Source organism: Triticum dicoccoides, chromosome 3A, assembly GCF_002162155.2.
Source record: "Triticum dicoccoides isolate Atlit2015 ecotype Zavitan chromosome 3A, WEW_v2.0, whole genome shotgun sequence".
Lineage (NCBI taxonomy): Eukaryota > Viridiplantae > Streptophyta > Magnoliopsida > Poales > Poaceae > Triticum > Triticum dicoccoides.
In genome coordinates, this window is record NC_041384.1 from 73,701,418 (window position 1) to 73,718,236 (window position 16,819).

Consider the following 16,819-nt stretch of genomic DNA (forward strand, 5'->3'; position numbering starts at 1 on the left):
CTTGGCAACAAAGATCTTGCCTTCGGATCTGAGGTAGAAGGTGTACCCAATAGTTTCTTTTGGGTATCCTATGAAGACGCATTTTTCCGACTTGGGTTCGAGCTTTTCAGGTTGAAGTTTCTTGACATAAGCATCGCATCCCCAAACTTTTAGAAACGACAGCTTAGGTTTCTTCCCAAACCATAATTCATACGGTGTCGTCTCAACGGATTTCGACGGAGCCCTATTTAAAGTGAATGCGGCAGTCTCTAAAGCATAGGCCCAAAAAGAAAGCGGTAAATCGGTAAGAGACATCATAGATCGCACCATATCTAACAGAGTGCGATTACGACGTTCGGACACACCATTACGCTGAGGTGTTCCAGGCGGCGTGAGTTGTGAAACTATTCCACATTTTCTTAAGTGTGCCCCAAACTCGTGACTCAAGTATTCTCCTCCACGATCTGATCGCAGAAACTTGATTTTCCTGTCACGTTGATTTTCAACCTCACTCTGAAATTCCTTGAACTTTTCAAAGGTTTCAGACTTGTGTTTCATTAAGTAGATATACCCATACCTACTTAAATCATCAGTGAGAGTGAGAACATAACGATAGCCACCGCGAGCCTCAACACTCATCGGACCGCACACATCAGTATGTATGATTTCCAATAAGTCGGTTGCTCGCTCCATTGTTCCTGAGAACGGAGTCTTGGTCATTTTACCCATAAGGCATGGTTCGCATGTGTCAAATGATTCATAATCAAGAGACTCTAAAAGTCCATCAGCATGGAGCTTCTTCATGCGTTTGACACCTATGTGACCAAGGCGGCAGTGCCACAAGTATGTGGGACTATCATTATCAACTTTACTTCTTTTGGTACTCACATTATGAACATGTGTAGCATCACGTTCGAGATTCATAAAGAATAAACCATTCACCATAGGAGCATGACCATAAAACATATCTCTCATAAAAATGGAACAACCATTATTCTCAGATTTAAAAGAGTAGCCATCTCGAATTAAACGAGATCCCGATACAATGTTCATGCTCAAAGCTGGCACTAAATAACAATTATTAAGGTTTAAAACTAATCCCGAAGGGAGATGCAGAGGTAGCGTGCCGACGGCGATCACACTGACCTTGGAACCATTCCCGACGCGCATCGTCACCTCGTCCTTTGCCAGTTTCCGCTTATTCCGCAGCCCCTGCTTTGAGTTACAAATGTGAGCAACTGCACCGGTATCAAATACCCAGGAGCCACTACGGGCACTAGTAAGGTACACATCAATTACATGTATATCACATATACCTTTGGTTTTGCCGGCCTTCTTATCCGCTAAGTACTTAGGGCAGTTCCGCTTCCAGTGACCGCTTCCCTTGCAATAAAAGCACTCAGTCTCGGGCTTGGGTCCATTCTTTGGCTTCTTCCCGGCAGCTTGCTTGCCGGGCGCGGCAACCCCCTTGCCGTCCTTCTTGAAGTTCTTTTTACCCTTGCCTTTCTTGAACTTAGTGGTTTTATTGACCATCAACACTTGATGTTCCTTCCTGACTTCTACCTCTGCTGATTTCAGCATAGCAAATACTTCAGGAATGGTCTTTTCCATCCCCTGCATATTGAAGTTCATCACAAAGCTCTTGTAGCTTGGTGGAAGTGACTGGAGGATTCTGTCAATGACCGCATCATCCGGGAGATTAACTCCCAGCTGAGTCAAGCGGTTATGCAACCCAGACATAGTGAGTATGTGCTCACTGACAGAACTGTTTTCCTCCATCTTACAGCTGAAGAATTTGTCGGAGACTTCATATCTCTTGACCCGGGCATGAGCTTGGAAAACCATTTTCAGCTCTTCGAACATCTCATATGCTCCATGTCTCTCAAAACGCTTTTGGAGCCCCGGCTCTAGGCTGTAAAGCATGCCGCACTGAACGAGGGAGTAGTCATCGAAACGTGCCTGCCAAGCGTTCATAACATCTTGTTCTGCAGGGAGAACGGGTGCGTCACCAAGCGGTGCTTGTAGGACATAATCTTTCTTGGCATCTATGAGGATGATCCTCAGGTTCCGGACCCAGTCCGTATAGTTGCTGCCATCGTCTTTCAGCTTAGTTTTCTCTAGGAACGCGTTGAAGTTGAGGACTACGTTGGCCATTTGATCTACAAGACATATTGCAAAGATTTTAGACTAAGTTCATGATAATTAAGTTCAACTAATCAAATTATTAGTGAACTCCCACTTAGATTAGACATCCCTCTAGTCATCTAAGTATTACATGATCCGAGTTAAACTAGACCGTGTCCGATCATCACGTGAGATGGACTAGTCAACATCGGTGAACATCTTCATGTTGATCGTATCTTCTATACGACTCATGCTCGACCTTTCGGTCTTCTGTGTTCCGAGGCCATGTCTGTACATGCTAGGCTCGTCAAGTCAACCTAAGTGTTTGCATGTGTAAATCTGTCTTACACCCGTTGTATGTGAACGTCTGAATAAAACACCCGATCATCACGTGGTGTTTTGAAACAGCGAACTGTCGCAACGGTGCACAGTTAGGGGGAACACTTCTTGAATTTATTGTGAGGGATCATCTTATTTACAACCGTCGTTCTAAGTAAACAAGATGCAAAACATGATAAACATCACATGCAATCAAATAATAAACGTGACATGATATGGCCAATATCACATAGCTCCTTTGATCTCCATCTTGGGGCTCCATGATCATCTTGTCACCGGCTTGACACCATGATCTCCATCATCATGATCTCCATCATCGTGTCTCCATGAAGTTGCTCGCCAACTATTACTTCTACTACTATGGCTAACGCGTTTAGCAATAAAGTAAAGTAATTTGCATGGCGTTTCTTGATGACACGCAGGTCATATAAAAGAAGAAAGACAACTCCTATGGCTCCTGCCGGTTGTCATACTCATCGACATGCAAGTCGTGATTCCTATTACAATAGCATGAACATCTCATACATCACATATAGATCATTCATCATTCATCACAACTTTGGCCATATCATATCACAAACCACTTGCTGCAAAAACAAGTTAGACGTCCTCTAATTGTTGTTGCAAGTTTTTACGTGGCTGAATTAGGGTTCTAGCAAGAACGTTTTCTTACCTACGTCAAAGCCACAACGTGATTTGTCAACTTCTATTTACCCTTCATAAGGACCCTGTTCATCGATTCCACTCCAACTAAAGTAGGAGAGACAGACACCCGCCAGCCACCTTATGCAACTAGTGCATGTTAGTCGGTGGAACCGGTCTCACGTAAGCGTACGTGTAAGGTTGGTCCGGGCCGCTTCATCCCACAATACCGCTGAAGCAAGAAAGGACTAGTAACGGCAAGAGAGTTGACAAATCTACGCCCACAACAAATTGTGTTCTACTCGCGCAAGAAGAACTACGCATAGACCTAGCTCATGATGCCACTGTTGGGGAACGTTGCAGAAAACAAAAATTTTCCTACTCGTTTCACCAAGATCATCTAGGAGTTCATCTAGCAACGAGTGATTAGATGCATCTACATACCTTTGTAGATCGCGAGCGGAAGCGTTCAAAAGAACGGTGATGATGTAGTCGTACTTGACGTGATCCAAATCACCAATGACCAGCGCCGAACGGACGGCACCTCCGCGTTCAACACACGTACGGAACAGCCACGTCTCCTCCTTCTTGATCCAGCAAGGGAGGGAGGAGAGGTTGAGGGAGATGGCACCAGCAGCAGCACGACGGCGTGGTGTTGATGGAGCTGCAGTACTCCGGCAGAGCTTCGCTAAGCACTATGGAGGTGGAGGAGGTGTTGGGGAGGGAGAAGGAGGCAACCAAAGGCCAAGGCGTTCAGGTATGAAGTCCCTCCTCTCCCCCACTATATATAGGAGGGCCAAGGGGGGGTGGCCGGCCCTAGGAGATCCAATCTCCTAGGGGTGCGGCGGCCAAGGGGGGTTTCCCTCCCCCCAAGGCACCTAGGAGGTGCCTTCCCCTCCTAGGACTCTTTCCCCCTTAAACCCTAGGCGCATGGGCCTATGTGGGGCTGGTGCCCTTGGCCCATTAGGCCAAGGCGCACCCCCTACAGCCCATGTGGCCCCCCGGGACAGGTGGACCCACCCGGTGGACCCCCGGGACCCTTCCGGTGGTCCCGGTACAATACCGATAACCCCGAAACTTGTCCCAATGCCCGAAACAGGACTTCCCATATATAAATCTTTACCTCCGGACCATTCCGGAACTCCTCATGACGTCCGGGATCTCATCCGGGACTCCGAACAACATTCGGGTTACTGCATATACATATCCCTACAACCCTAGCGTAACTGAACCTTAAGTGTGTAGACCCTACGGGTTCGGGAGACAAGCAGACATGACCGAGACGACTCTCCGGTCAATAACCAACAGCGGGATCTGGATACCCATGCTGGCTCCCACATGCTCCACGATGATCTCATCGGATGAACCACGATGTCGAGGATTCTATCAACCCCGTACGCTATTCCCTTTGTCTATCGATATGTTACTTGCCCGAGATTCGATCGTCGGTATCCCAATACCTCGTTCAATCTCGTTACCAGCAAGTCACTTTACTCGTACCGTAATGCATGATCCCATGACCAGACACTTGGTCACTCTGAGCTCATTATGATGATGCATTACCGAGTGGGCCCAGTGATACCTCTCCGTCATACGGAGTGACAAATCCCAGTCTTGATCCATGTCACCCAACAGACACTTTCGGAGATGCCCGTAGTCTACCTTTATAGTCACCCAGTTACGTTGTGACGTTTGGCATACCCAAAGCACTCCTACGGTATCCGGGAGTTACACGATCTCATGGTCTAAGGAAAAGATACTTTGACATTGCAAAACTCTAGCAAACGAACTATACGATCTTGTGCTATGTTTAGGATTGGGTCTTGTCCATCACATCATTCTCCCAATGATGTGATCTCGTTATCAATGACATCCAGTGTCCATAGTCAGGAAACCATGACTATCTGTTGATCAACGAGCTAGTCAACTAGAGGCTCACTAGGGACATGGTGGTGTCTGTTATTCACACATGTATTACGATTTCCGGATAACACATTTATAGCATGAATAAAGACAATTATCATGAACAAGGAAATATAATAATAATGCTTTTATTATTGCCTCTAGGGCATATTTCCAACAGGCGTCAAGAAACAAGGGAGGAAGGCATGAGGCAGGGGGGCGCGCCTACCCCCTAGGCGCGCCCTCCACCCTCGTGGGCCCTCCATTGCTCCACCGGTGTACTTCTTCCTCCTCTATATATCCACGTACCCCCCAAACATCCAGGAGAACCACGAAAACCTAATTACACCACCGCAACCTTCTGTACCCGAGAGATCCCATCTTGGGGCCTTTTCCGAAGCTCCGCCGGAGGGGGCATTGATCACGGAGGGCCTCTACATGAACTCCATGGCCTCTCCGGTGATGTGTGAGTAGTTTACTTCAGACCTACGGGTCCATAGTTATTAGCTAGATGGCTTCTTCTCTCTCTGTCAGCGTTCTGGGAACGGGGGTCCCCAGACTTGCCTGCCTGCGGCCTGCGGCGTGGCTCAAGCGGGGGCCCAGCGCGGCCCATCTTCATCATCTCAAGCTCAAAGACCCTCGCGAGGGGCCAAGCCTCGCGGGGCGGACGACAGGAAGCTTCCTCAGAGGTAGCCTCATCGGGCAGGCTCGCGAGGAGGCGGAGAGATCAAGGCAGGGGTACCTCGCGAGGAACCCGTGACGCAAGCCATGACGATCGAGACCAGGCGAGCGCCAGGAGGGCGCCGGCCAGCGCAGTGTCCTTGTTTCCCCTTTGGTGCAAAGGGGGCAAGCACAGGCCAAGGCATCAGGCAAAGGTTACCATTCCGGTGCAACGAGACCAAGACTAGCCGGACGGCAGGACAGAGGTCACCATGGAGCCCATGACGGCGTCATTGCCAGTGCTTTTGGCAGCCGAAGACCACCTTTGGTTAGGATAACTTGTACTAGATGTTCCCCTTCGAAATGGCCAATTGTTGGCGCCCTTCCCGCTCATTATTTGGGGAGAGGCCCAGGGCCTCTATAAATAGAGCTAGCCACCACAGAGGAGAGACATTGAGAGATCCCTAGAGACATATAGACACCCCAAGAACAGGGAGAGATCATCTAGACATCTAGACACCCCAAGAACATCGAGAGATCTGGTAGAACCCTAGCAGAGAGAGAGAGGCGATGAACTCACCCTAGCAGTTCATCGCACCAACTCAAGAACACCTCTCGCGAGGCTGTTCTTCCCTTGTACTGTCCATCATCAGCCCCAGAGGCAATCCACCACACCACACACTGGAGTAGGGTATTACACCACAACGGTGGCCCGAACCAGTATAAACCTCGTGTCTCTTGTGTTCATCATTTTCATCTTAGTTCGCATGAGAGGATCAGACGTAGATTGGTAGGGGAGAGATCTCCGCGCGCGCCCCACTGTTCGAACCTCAAGGGTCTGCTGGAACCCCAAACCTAACATTTGGCGCGCCAGGTAGGGGTGCGCCGGAATCTTCCTTCCGCTGTTCGCGTGTGATCTTCCGTTGTGTCCATGGCTGACGCTCGTCGTGCTCGCGCCGAGCACCGGGCTTCTCACGCCGCTCGCGTCGCCCAGACGGCGCTGGTCGGCGGCCCTCCTCGTCGTTCCCCGTCGCCCGCCGCCAACGCCGCCACCGGCCCGGTGGGGGACGAGCAGCAGGCCTCGTCCCAGCACCCCTCGGTGCGGCGGGATGGCCGCACCGGCACCACATCGCTGACTCCAGCTGGCTCGTCGTCCCACGCCCGTCGCGCACCCATGGATGCGCATGCCTCACTGCTCTTGGCGTGGGAGCTCCTGCACTATCGCCCCGTCGACGATCTCTACGAGGACCGGCTCGCCCGCATCACCGAGCTCGTAAGTGCCGCATGGGGCTCCCTCTTGCGGTCCCTCTCGCTGCCTCGCCTCCGTCCCGTGCAGGGGGCGAGGATGAGGAGGCTCCTCCGCCTCCTCCTCCCCAAGAAGGTGCCTTGGCTCCAAGGCGCGCAGCCGCAGGGCAAGACCCTCCACGTCCAGCGCTAGCGCAGCAAGAAAGGAGCTGCCAGGAGATCCCACGTCCCCGGGAAGGTGCTCGCGCGCTCCCAGCGCCGGCGCGCCAAGATCGCGCCCCAGCGCCTCCATGACAAAACCCCGCGCTGCTCCCAGTGGCGGCGCGTGGTGACCCGCAAGAACGAGTCCAGCACCAGCAAAGGGCGCCGGTGGCCACGGCGGGCAACCTCGCCTTCACCCCCGAGCTGCGCGGTGTCACATGGCCAGGCAAGTTCAAGCCTGACCTCCCTCCCCGCCATGATGGCACAGCGGACCCCGTGGAGTTCCTGCAGCTCTACGAGCTGGGCATCATAGCCGCCAACAGAGACGAGAAGGTCATGGCGAATTGGTTCCCCATGGTGCTCAAGGACGGCACCCGCACCTGGCTCCTGAACCTGACGCCCGGCACGATCTCCTCCTGGAGCAAGATGCGCACCCGCTTCATCGCCAACTTCCAGGGCACTCGCGACCAGCCCCCGGCCGTGAGCGACCTGCGCCGCATCAAGCAACAGCTAGGAGAAACCCTGTAGAAGTACATCTAGCGCTTCAACTATGCTCGCCTCAAGATCCCCAAGGTGACTGAAGAAGCCATCATCTCAGCCTTCTCCGATGGCGTGCGTGACGTCAAGATGAAGGAAGAGCTAGCAATCCATGAAGACCTGTGCACATCCCTGGAGTTGTTCAACTTGGCGGCCAAGTGCGCAAGGGCTGAGGAAGGGCGTCTCTCCCTTCTCGAGCTCCCGGCAGCCGACCCGGAAGAAAAGAAGCTCAAGGCCAAGGATGTGAAGCGCAAGGGGCTGCCGTGCTAGCAGCGGAACCGGACACCAAGCGAGGTAGGGATCAGCCTAAGTCATCTAAGGGCAGACGGTACTATGTGTACCACGACCTCCACACCCACAACACCAATGAATGTCAAGAGCTCAGAGCTGTGTGAGATGGGCGAATCGGCCGACGCCCAGAGCGCCACGACAGGGGCTATGGCCGAGGAGGAGGAAGAGGCGGTGGATGATGGGAAGACCGTGGCCTTCGCCAGGGATGGCATGACCGCCCTCGTGAGGACCACTGGCAGGACCAGCCTCGCGAGGGAGGCTGGAGGGACCAGCCTCATGAGGACCGTCCCCGCGGCAACGCAGGCCTCCCTCCTCTGCCGCCTCCACCGAGGAGGAACGATGACCAACACCAAGACGATGGGGCTGGGGGCTTCCAAGAGCCTTGTGCAATTGCTTGCATCCTGGGCGGCGCCCAGGCCCCAGCCTCACAGCGCATCTTCAAGCAGTTTGCTCGCGAGGTGAATGCAGTCCTTCCCAAGCTTGAGGCCACCCGCCCTCTCAGGTGGTCTTCATGCGCGATCACATTCAGTTCCGCAGACCAGCTCAAGTGTGCAGCAATGGCCGGAGTCCTCCTGATGCTTTGCTCCCAAGTCATCAGCAACGTGCGGGTCACCAGGACCCTCATCGATGGCGGAGTAGGACTCAACGTCCTGTCCATCGAGATGTTCGACAATCTCCAAGTGCCATACGACCAGCTTCAGCCGACCAAGCCTTTCTCAGGAGTCACCGATGGTTCCACTGTTCCAATTGGGCAGGTTCACCTTCCGGTCACCTTCGGGCAACGCAACAACTACCGCACCGAGCTCATCGACTTCGACGTCGCTCACATCCGCCTGCCGTACAACACCATCCTCGGGTACCCAGCCCTAGCCAAGTTTATGGCAGTGACTCACCATGGTTACAATGTCCTCAAGATGCCAGGAAGCAGTGGAGTCATCACCGTACCCTGTGAAGAAAGGGACACAGTGTGCTCGCTCGTGCGTGCGTTCCAAGCCGCAGCAATCGAAGACCCAGATCGCAGGAGCGGGAGGCCTCCCGAGGCGACCCTCAAGAAGAAGAAGACCTCACCTGGCCAGAGCCACAAGGAAGCAGGCACCTCCGGAGGTATTGTGTCAGGATTCGCGCTCGATCAGGGAACACCGCCCTCTCGCGCATAGGAAGGCGCGCCCAGCGCCCTCCTTAGGCAGGGCTCGGGGGCTCTCTCTTGGAGAGCTACCGACCTTGCCAAGGTCACGGGGGAGGCGCTCGGGCACCACTTGGAGGGATTCTTCCAGGCACACTTCCCTCAGAAAGGTACAAGTCAAAGGAGACAAAACCCTCAGGAGTTCATCGCAAGGAACACCCAAGAGCTACAAGAGTCCAGAGTCATGCGCGGCAGCCGCCGCTTGCCTGCCGTGGCCCCACATCCAGGCGAGGATGGAGGACTACGCGTCTGCGTCGACGTACCAGGGCTCAACCGAGCTGCATCCCAGGAGCGTCTATGGCCTTCGGCCGTAGGGCGCTGTGTGGGACCACCCCACAGCTACGTTCGCATGCCCTTCGGCCTGCCGAGTGCGGTCGCCGCACATCAGCACCTGTTGAGGAGCATTCTGGAGGCTCAGGAGGTCAGGCATCGCGCGGTCCTGGCGGAGATGGCGATGGTCCCTGAAGACCTACACGTGCCACCAGAGCCTCCCAAGGCCCCTGGGCCTGGGGGCTCATGAGGGCCGACATCTTCACCGCGCATCGCTCACTTCCTCAGCATCACTTCATCTTCAACAGCACCAGGTGACATCTTTCAGAGTTCTACTTTCAGCTGGGAGCGCCCACAGGGCTGCATTCCCAGGCCGCGTGGGTCCATCCCCGCGACATGTATCCATTTTGTTTATGCTCTTTATTTACCTTGTTGGGGGCGCCCCTCGGGCTGCATCATCCCCATGCCGCTCGGGCCCGACCCAGCGGCAGTTGCTTTTCTAGCGTTTACCCTAGGATGATGTTGTTCTTTCACGCTTCCCATAATTATCACCTACTGCTTGTCGTCGTGCAAAGTGCTTGCACGTTAAAAGGGGGGCGCCTGAGCATCGCGACTCATGGGCTCTTACTGGCTCTCCAGCCTTCACCCCCGGCCTTGACCCACGGCATCGTGACCTATCATACCAGCGGCGGCTGAGCTCGCTCGGGGGCCAGGACCTGAGGACGTAGAACATTTGCATTCTAACAACCCTACAGGAACACACCAATTGATAAAGGCCCAGAGCCAGGCGCAACCCGCCTCGAGGTGGGGCCTCGTGAGTCCCGCGCTGGCTCTGGCTCACGGGTGCAAAGATACACCTCTCCTAGCCCTACCGTGCCGGCCACCTGTCAGGGCAGGGCTGTACACGCCCCGGGGGCTCCTCCCGGAGGGGAGCCCCCTCCCATGCACCAGTGGAAGCACCATGCTCCGCGCTGGCTAACGATACTGCCCAGGAGCGGCTATGCCCGTACACATACGGAAGCGCTATGCTCCGCACTGGTGATAAACAACTGAGGGCGGCCCATGGCCGTACCAACCTCAGGGAGCCCAGAGCTCAGTGTCCGGCACCATCGCAACGCCTCCCCTCGGGAGTGCCGCGCGAGGGGGCTGGACACGGGGGCTACGCCTGGGCCTCTCCCGAGCACACGCCACCCAGCCAGGTCCCTTGGACCTGGTCGTCACGCGCCACTCCCCAAGCGGAGCCAAGGTACGAAACCTGTTTGAGCGTCTAGGGGGACTCCTGAGCATCACGACTCAGGAGCCTAACTTGCCATGTAGCCCCTCACTCCTTAGTCCCGTCCTTGGTTTCCAGTCGGGGCTAACACTGGGTGAGGTACACGTGGGGCTGGGCCCTGCTGACGTAGAACGATCAATCCACTCCTCGCTCCCCCTTCCCTACTTGTTGCTCGCGCGTCAAGGGGGACTCCTGAGCATCGCGACTCAGGAGCCTAACTTGCCACGTAGCCCCTCACTCCTTAGCCCCATCCTTGGTTTCTGGTCGGGGTTAACGCTGGGTGAGGTACGCGCGGGGTCGGGCCCTGCCGACGTAGAGCGTAAACAAGTAGGAGAGGAAAATGCAAATTCCGGGAAATTCAAAGCAAATATTACAAGCCATAAGATTGTTCGACAACGCCAAACACAAGTTTTAACACCTCCGCGAGGCATGGTGCATGTGCAGGAATAAAACAGGATGGAAGTCGCGAAGGAATCACTCCCCAGTAGCGCCATCGCCGGTGGTGGAGTCACGCTGGACGGCTTCGCCTCCCGAGGTCGCAAGGTCGGCGGCACCGCGCCCGGGCAGGACGCTGGGGGAGCGGAACTTCCCCAGCAAAACCTCGGCTCGGCCCCTCACGGCCTCAGCGGCGGCAGCGGCACGGTCGCCGCTCACGGGCTCCAGCAGGCTATCAAAGTCGACGTTGGGGTCGTGCAGGTAGACATGGCTGAGGACACGCGTCAGCGCCGCAGAAGACAGGGCACGCGCCTCGGCCTCGATCATGGGGCCAAGGCCGTCTGCGACGTCCTCAAGCGCATCAACCAGGAAGGGGAGCAGCTTGGCGGGGCCGTCCTCCGCACCAGCCAACGGCTCCTCCAGGCCGCTCTCATACATCGTCTTTAGTATGCCTCGAGCCTTCTTCTCCAACTCCGCGAAGGCCGCCCGGTCCTCCGTCAGGACCTTTGCCTTGGCGTCCAGCTCGGTCCTCTCCGCCTCTAGCGTCTCCAGTCGGCTGTGGAGAACATCAAGCTTGGCATCCCGGTCCTTGGCGGCGGCCTCCCTAGCCTTCATCTCCTTCTCCTTCTCCTGGCGGCTGCGCACCTCCTTGGCAAGCTCGTCGCGCAGGCCCTGCAGCTCGGCCTCAAGCGTCTTGCAGCGGCCCTGGGCATTTGCGACGTCACCTAGGGCAGCATCGCGAGCGACCTTGGCTTGGTTAGCGGCCCGCCTCTCCTCGTCAGAGGACGACCCGGCCTGGCTCAACACCGCTCGGACGGAGGCAGCAAAACGGGCCAAGCTAGAGGCCAACTCCAGGCGCCCGGCCATCAGACGAGGGTCCGCGCTCCGGAGATCCTCCCGCAGTTGGCCCAGCTCGTTGGCAACCTGGTCCAGGACAGCCGCGGAGGGAGCAGAAGAGACAAGAACCTGTGGAGCAGGCGGAGAAGATGGCAGCATGGCCACGGCTTGGCAGGAAGGGACCTCCTAAGCCTTGGCCGCCACGGCCGCAGCATCGGGCACAGTCGACTCCAGGTCCAGCGGGGCCACAGGGGCTAACTCCTCGCCGGGGTGCCCTAGTTGGCCTCGCGAGGGCGGTTGGGTCAGAGAGGTGCGGGCCTCGCCATCCTCTCCCCCAACAGCCGAAGGCGTCTCCCCGGCAGACGGATTCGCCCCAAGCAGGGCCGCAGAAGCCTCCTTCAACCTCTTGGCCGCAAGTGCCGGCCTGGTAAAAGAGCGCAAACGTCAAGCCTCAGTGGCAGAAACCAAGGAGAGCACGAATCGAGCACTTACTGGACGTCGTCCGTGAAATCAAGCACCTTCTGGCCATACTTGAAGCCCGAGAGCCTGCAGTGGGGGTCAGCCTTGGAGGGCCCGGAAGCAGAAGGCGCGTCAGGAGAGATGGAGCTGGCCTTGGACCCCCCCAGGGACCAGAGCAGACCCTGGGGGAACCAGGCTCGACCTGCCTTTCCTCGTGACCGAGGAAGAGCCCTCCTTTCCTCGCCTGGCGTCGGCCTCGTCGTCGTCCGACATGGAGCGGAGGGCCTGGGACTTGTGCCGAGGGAAGGACTCCCCCCAATCCTTGCCAGTCTCCTCCGGGTCGGACGCTTCCTCCTCCACCTCTTCTTCCTCCTCTTCCCCGCTGGAGCTGCCGGAGGACAAGTTCACCGTCGCCAAGACCGCCAGATCTTCGGGAGCTGCCGCGGGCACCATCCCCTCTCTGTTGAAGGTGGGCATGGCGTTCACCACCAGCTCCCAGTCGTCACGAAGGAACAGGGGGACAGGGGCGCCCACCGGGCTCGCCATGTCTCCCCCAACCAAGGAATGGAGGGCCGCAGCCAGATCCTCGTCGGTCAGGGCCTCGGAGCTCTGGCGCAGGGCGGCGTCTGCTCCTCCAAGCCCCCATAGTGGGAGCGGGTGCTCCTGGAGCGGAGCCACCCGGTGCTCCAAGAACTCCCTCAGGAGCGTGGCCCCGGTCAGCTTCGCCGCCTCTGTGTTGCTTGGTCTTAGGTCCGCGTTCATCCTCCTCAACACCGCCTTCGCGCGAGGGTCGACGAGCTCCGCGCGGGACCATGCGTCAACGGACTTAGGTTGCCCCGTGGGCAATACCAGACGAGGGTGGAGGCGCCCAACATCCATCATGACCCACTTGCTCCGGTAGCCTTCGATCCTCTTCCCAGGCTTCAAAATGGCGTTGGAGCTAGAATAGGCAATGAAGCTCGAGCATGCAGAGACCTGAGCACCAGAAACCCGAAGGGAGAAAAAGTGGCGTAGCAAGGCCACCGAGGGCTTCACACCAACATGAGCCTCGCAATAGTAGGCGAAAATCACCAGGAGAAGGACAGAGTTGGGGTGGAGATGCAGAGCCTGCAGGTTGTATTGGCGGAGAACGGCATGGAAGAACTTAGAGAAAGGAGGCACCAGACCAGCGACAATGGCGCTCACGAAGAACGGGTAGAAGGTGCTCCCCTTGCCCTCAGGCTGATCGGAGCCGACCTTGAGCACAGTCGCTCCCTCGCTGCCCTGCGCCATTGTCATCAGGCGCGCGAGGGCGAGGTTCTTCTCCAACAAATTCGGGGAATCCAGGGCCGGCGAGTACCAAGCATCAGCCGGGGAATTGCGAGGCGCCATGGCGTGCCGGATGTGAAGGATTGAGATGGATCTGGAGGATTTCGGGAGCAAGAGGAAGGAGAACGAGAAAGGGGATTTAGGGCAAGACGGACGAGAGCGGGGAAAGTAAGCCTGGCCAAGCCCCCCCTTTTGTCAGTCGTGCAGTTGTCAAGGCGTCGTGGGAAGTGCAGACGCCCACGCCCATGCCCAATCAACCGCCACGCGGCGCCCAAGGCCGCAGGCTGTTAGGGCCCACGGCGCTTCGCGCTTGCCCCTTCGCTTCTCTGCTAAGCCAAGCCCGCGCGCGCCTCGGGCCCCGGGGCTACTGTCGGCGTTCTAGGAACGGGGGTCCCCAGACTTGCCTGCCTGCATCCTGCGGCGTGGCTCAAGCGGAGGCCCAGCGCGGCCCATCTTCATCAGCTCAATCTCAAAGACCCTCGCGAGGGGCCAAGCCTCGCGGGGCGGACGACAGGAAGCTTCCTCAGAGGCAGCCTCATCAGGCAAGCTCGCGAGGAGGTGGAGAGATCATGGCAAGGGTACCTCGCGAGGAACCCATGACGCAAGCCCTGATGATCGAGACCAGGCGGGCACCGGCCAGCGCAATGTCCTTGTTTCCCCTTTGGTGCAAAGGGGGCAAGCACAGGCCAAGGCATCAGGCAAAGGTAACCATTCCGGTGCAACAAGACCAATGCCAGCCGGACGGCAGGATGGAGGTCACCGTGGAGCCCAAGACGGCGTCATTGCCAGTGCTTTTGGCAGCCGAAGACCACCTTTGGTCAGGATAACTTGTACTAGATGTTCCCCTTCCAAATGGCCAATTGTTGGCGCCCTTCCCACCCATTATTTGGGGAGAGGCCCAGGGCCTCTATAAATAGTGCTAGCCACCACAGAGGAGAGACATCGAGAGATCCCCAGAGACATCTAGACACCCCAAGAACAGGGAGAGATCATCTAGACATGTAGACACCCAAGAACATTGAGAGATCTGGTAGAACCCTAGCAGAGAGAGAGAGAGAGAGAGGCGATGAACTCACCCTAGCAGTTCATCGCACCAACTCAAGAACACCTCTCGCGAGGCTGTTCTTCCCTTGTACTGTCCATCATCAGCCCCAGAGGCAATCCACCACACCACACATTGGAGTAGGGTATTACACCACAACGTCCCGAACTAGTATAAAACTCGTGTCTCTTGTGTTGTTCATCATTTTCATCTTAGTTCGCACGAGAGGATCAGACGTAGATCGGTAGGGGAGAGATCTCCACGCGCACCCCAGTGTTCGAACCTCAAGGGTCTGCCGGAACCCCAAACCCGACACTCTCTTTGGATCTCAATACAAAGTTCTCCTCGATCTTCTTGGAGATCTATTCGATGTAATCTTCTTTTGCGGTGTGTTTGTCGAGATCCGATGAATTGTGGGTTTATGATCAAGTTTATCTATGAACAATATTTGAATCTCCTCTGAATTCTTTTATGTATGATTGGTTTATCTTTGCAAGTCTCTTCGAATTATCAATTTGGTTTGGCCTACTAGATTTATCTTTCTTGCAATGGGGAAGTGCTTAGCTTTGGGATCATTCTTGCGGTGTCCTTCCCGAGTGATAGGAGGGGCAGCAAGGCACATATTGTATTGTTGCCATATAGGATAAAAAGATGGGGTTTATATCATATTGCATGAGTTTATCCCTCTACATCATGTCATCTTCCTTAAAACATTACTCTGTTCTTATGAACTTAATACTCTAGATGCATGCTGGATAGCGGTCGATGTGTGGAGTAATAGTAGTAGATGCAAAATCATTTCGGTCTACTTGTCGCAGACGTGATGCCTATATACATGATCATACCTAGATATTCTCATAACTATGTTCAATTCTATCAATTGCTCGACAGTAATTCATTTACCCACTGTAATACTTATGCTCTTGAGAGAAGCCACTAGTGAAACCTATGGCCCCCAGGTCTATATTTCATCATATTAATATTCCAACACTTAGTTATTTCCTTTGCCGTTTATTTTACTTTGCATCTTTATTTCTCTTTATCATAAAAATACCAAAAAATATTATCTTATCATATCTATCAGATCTCACTCTCGTAAGTGACCGTGAAGGGCTTGACAACCCCTTTATCGCGTTGGTTGCAAGGTTCTTATTTGTTTGTGTAGGTGTGTGGGACTTGAGCATGATCTCCTATTGGATTGATACCTTGGTTCTCAAAAACTAAGGGAAATACTTACGCTACTTTGCTGCATCACCCTTTCCTCTTCAAGGGAAAACCAACGCAGTGCTCAAGAGGTAGCAAGAAGGATTTCTGGCGCCGTTGATGGGGAGATTCGCGCCAAGTCAAGTCAATATTTGACTCCCAACAACAAGTCATTTCAGGTGCCGTTGCCAACTCAAGACATACCAAGTACCCATCACAAACTCTTATCCCTCGCATTACATTATTTGCCATTTGCCTCTTTTTTTCCTCTCCCCCACTTCACCCTTGCCGTTTTATTCGCCCTCTCTCTCTCCGTTCCCCTTCTCTTTCCCTATTCGCCTCTTTTTCGCTTGCTTCTTGTTTGCTTGTGTGTTGGATTGCTTGCTTGTCACGATGACTCTACCTAGATTTGGTGATCTTCACCTTAAAAGGTTAGAAGAGATCGAAAGCAACGTTAGTAGTTTTATGAATTTACAATTCGAGCACAATAATTTCTTTAAGAATGAGCTTAAGGAACAAAAAATCTTTATGCGTTATATGAATAAAGAGCTCGATGATATGTCTAAATAATTTTATGGTTTGAAATCTCATATTGCTCATCTTGAAAAATTAATTGCTAAAGTATCAGATAAGCAGGCCACCTTAGTTAATAAGATGGCCGCTAAGCCGATTTTTTTTCATGAAAATAAAGATGAAGATCTAAAAGTTATTGATGTGTCTCCTATTAAATCTTTGTTTTGCAATATGAATCTTGATAATGATGGGACTGAAGATGAGCCACCTTTACCTAGAAGGCGTTCCAAAAATTCCGAGTTGTTAAATCTTGATGCAAAAATTGTTAAAAGTGGGATTGAAGAGGTTAAAACTTTAAATATTAATGAACCCACTA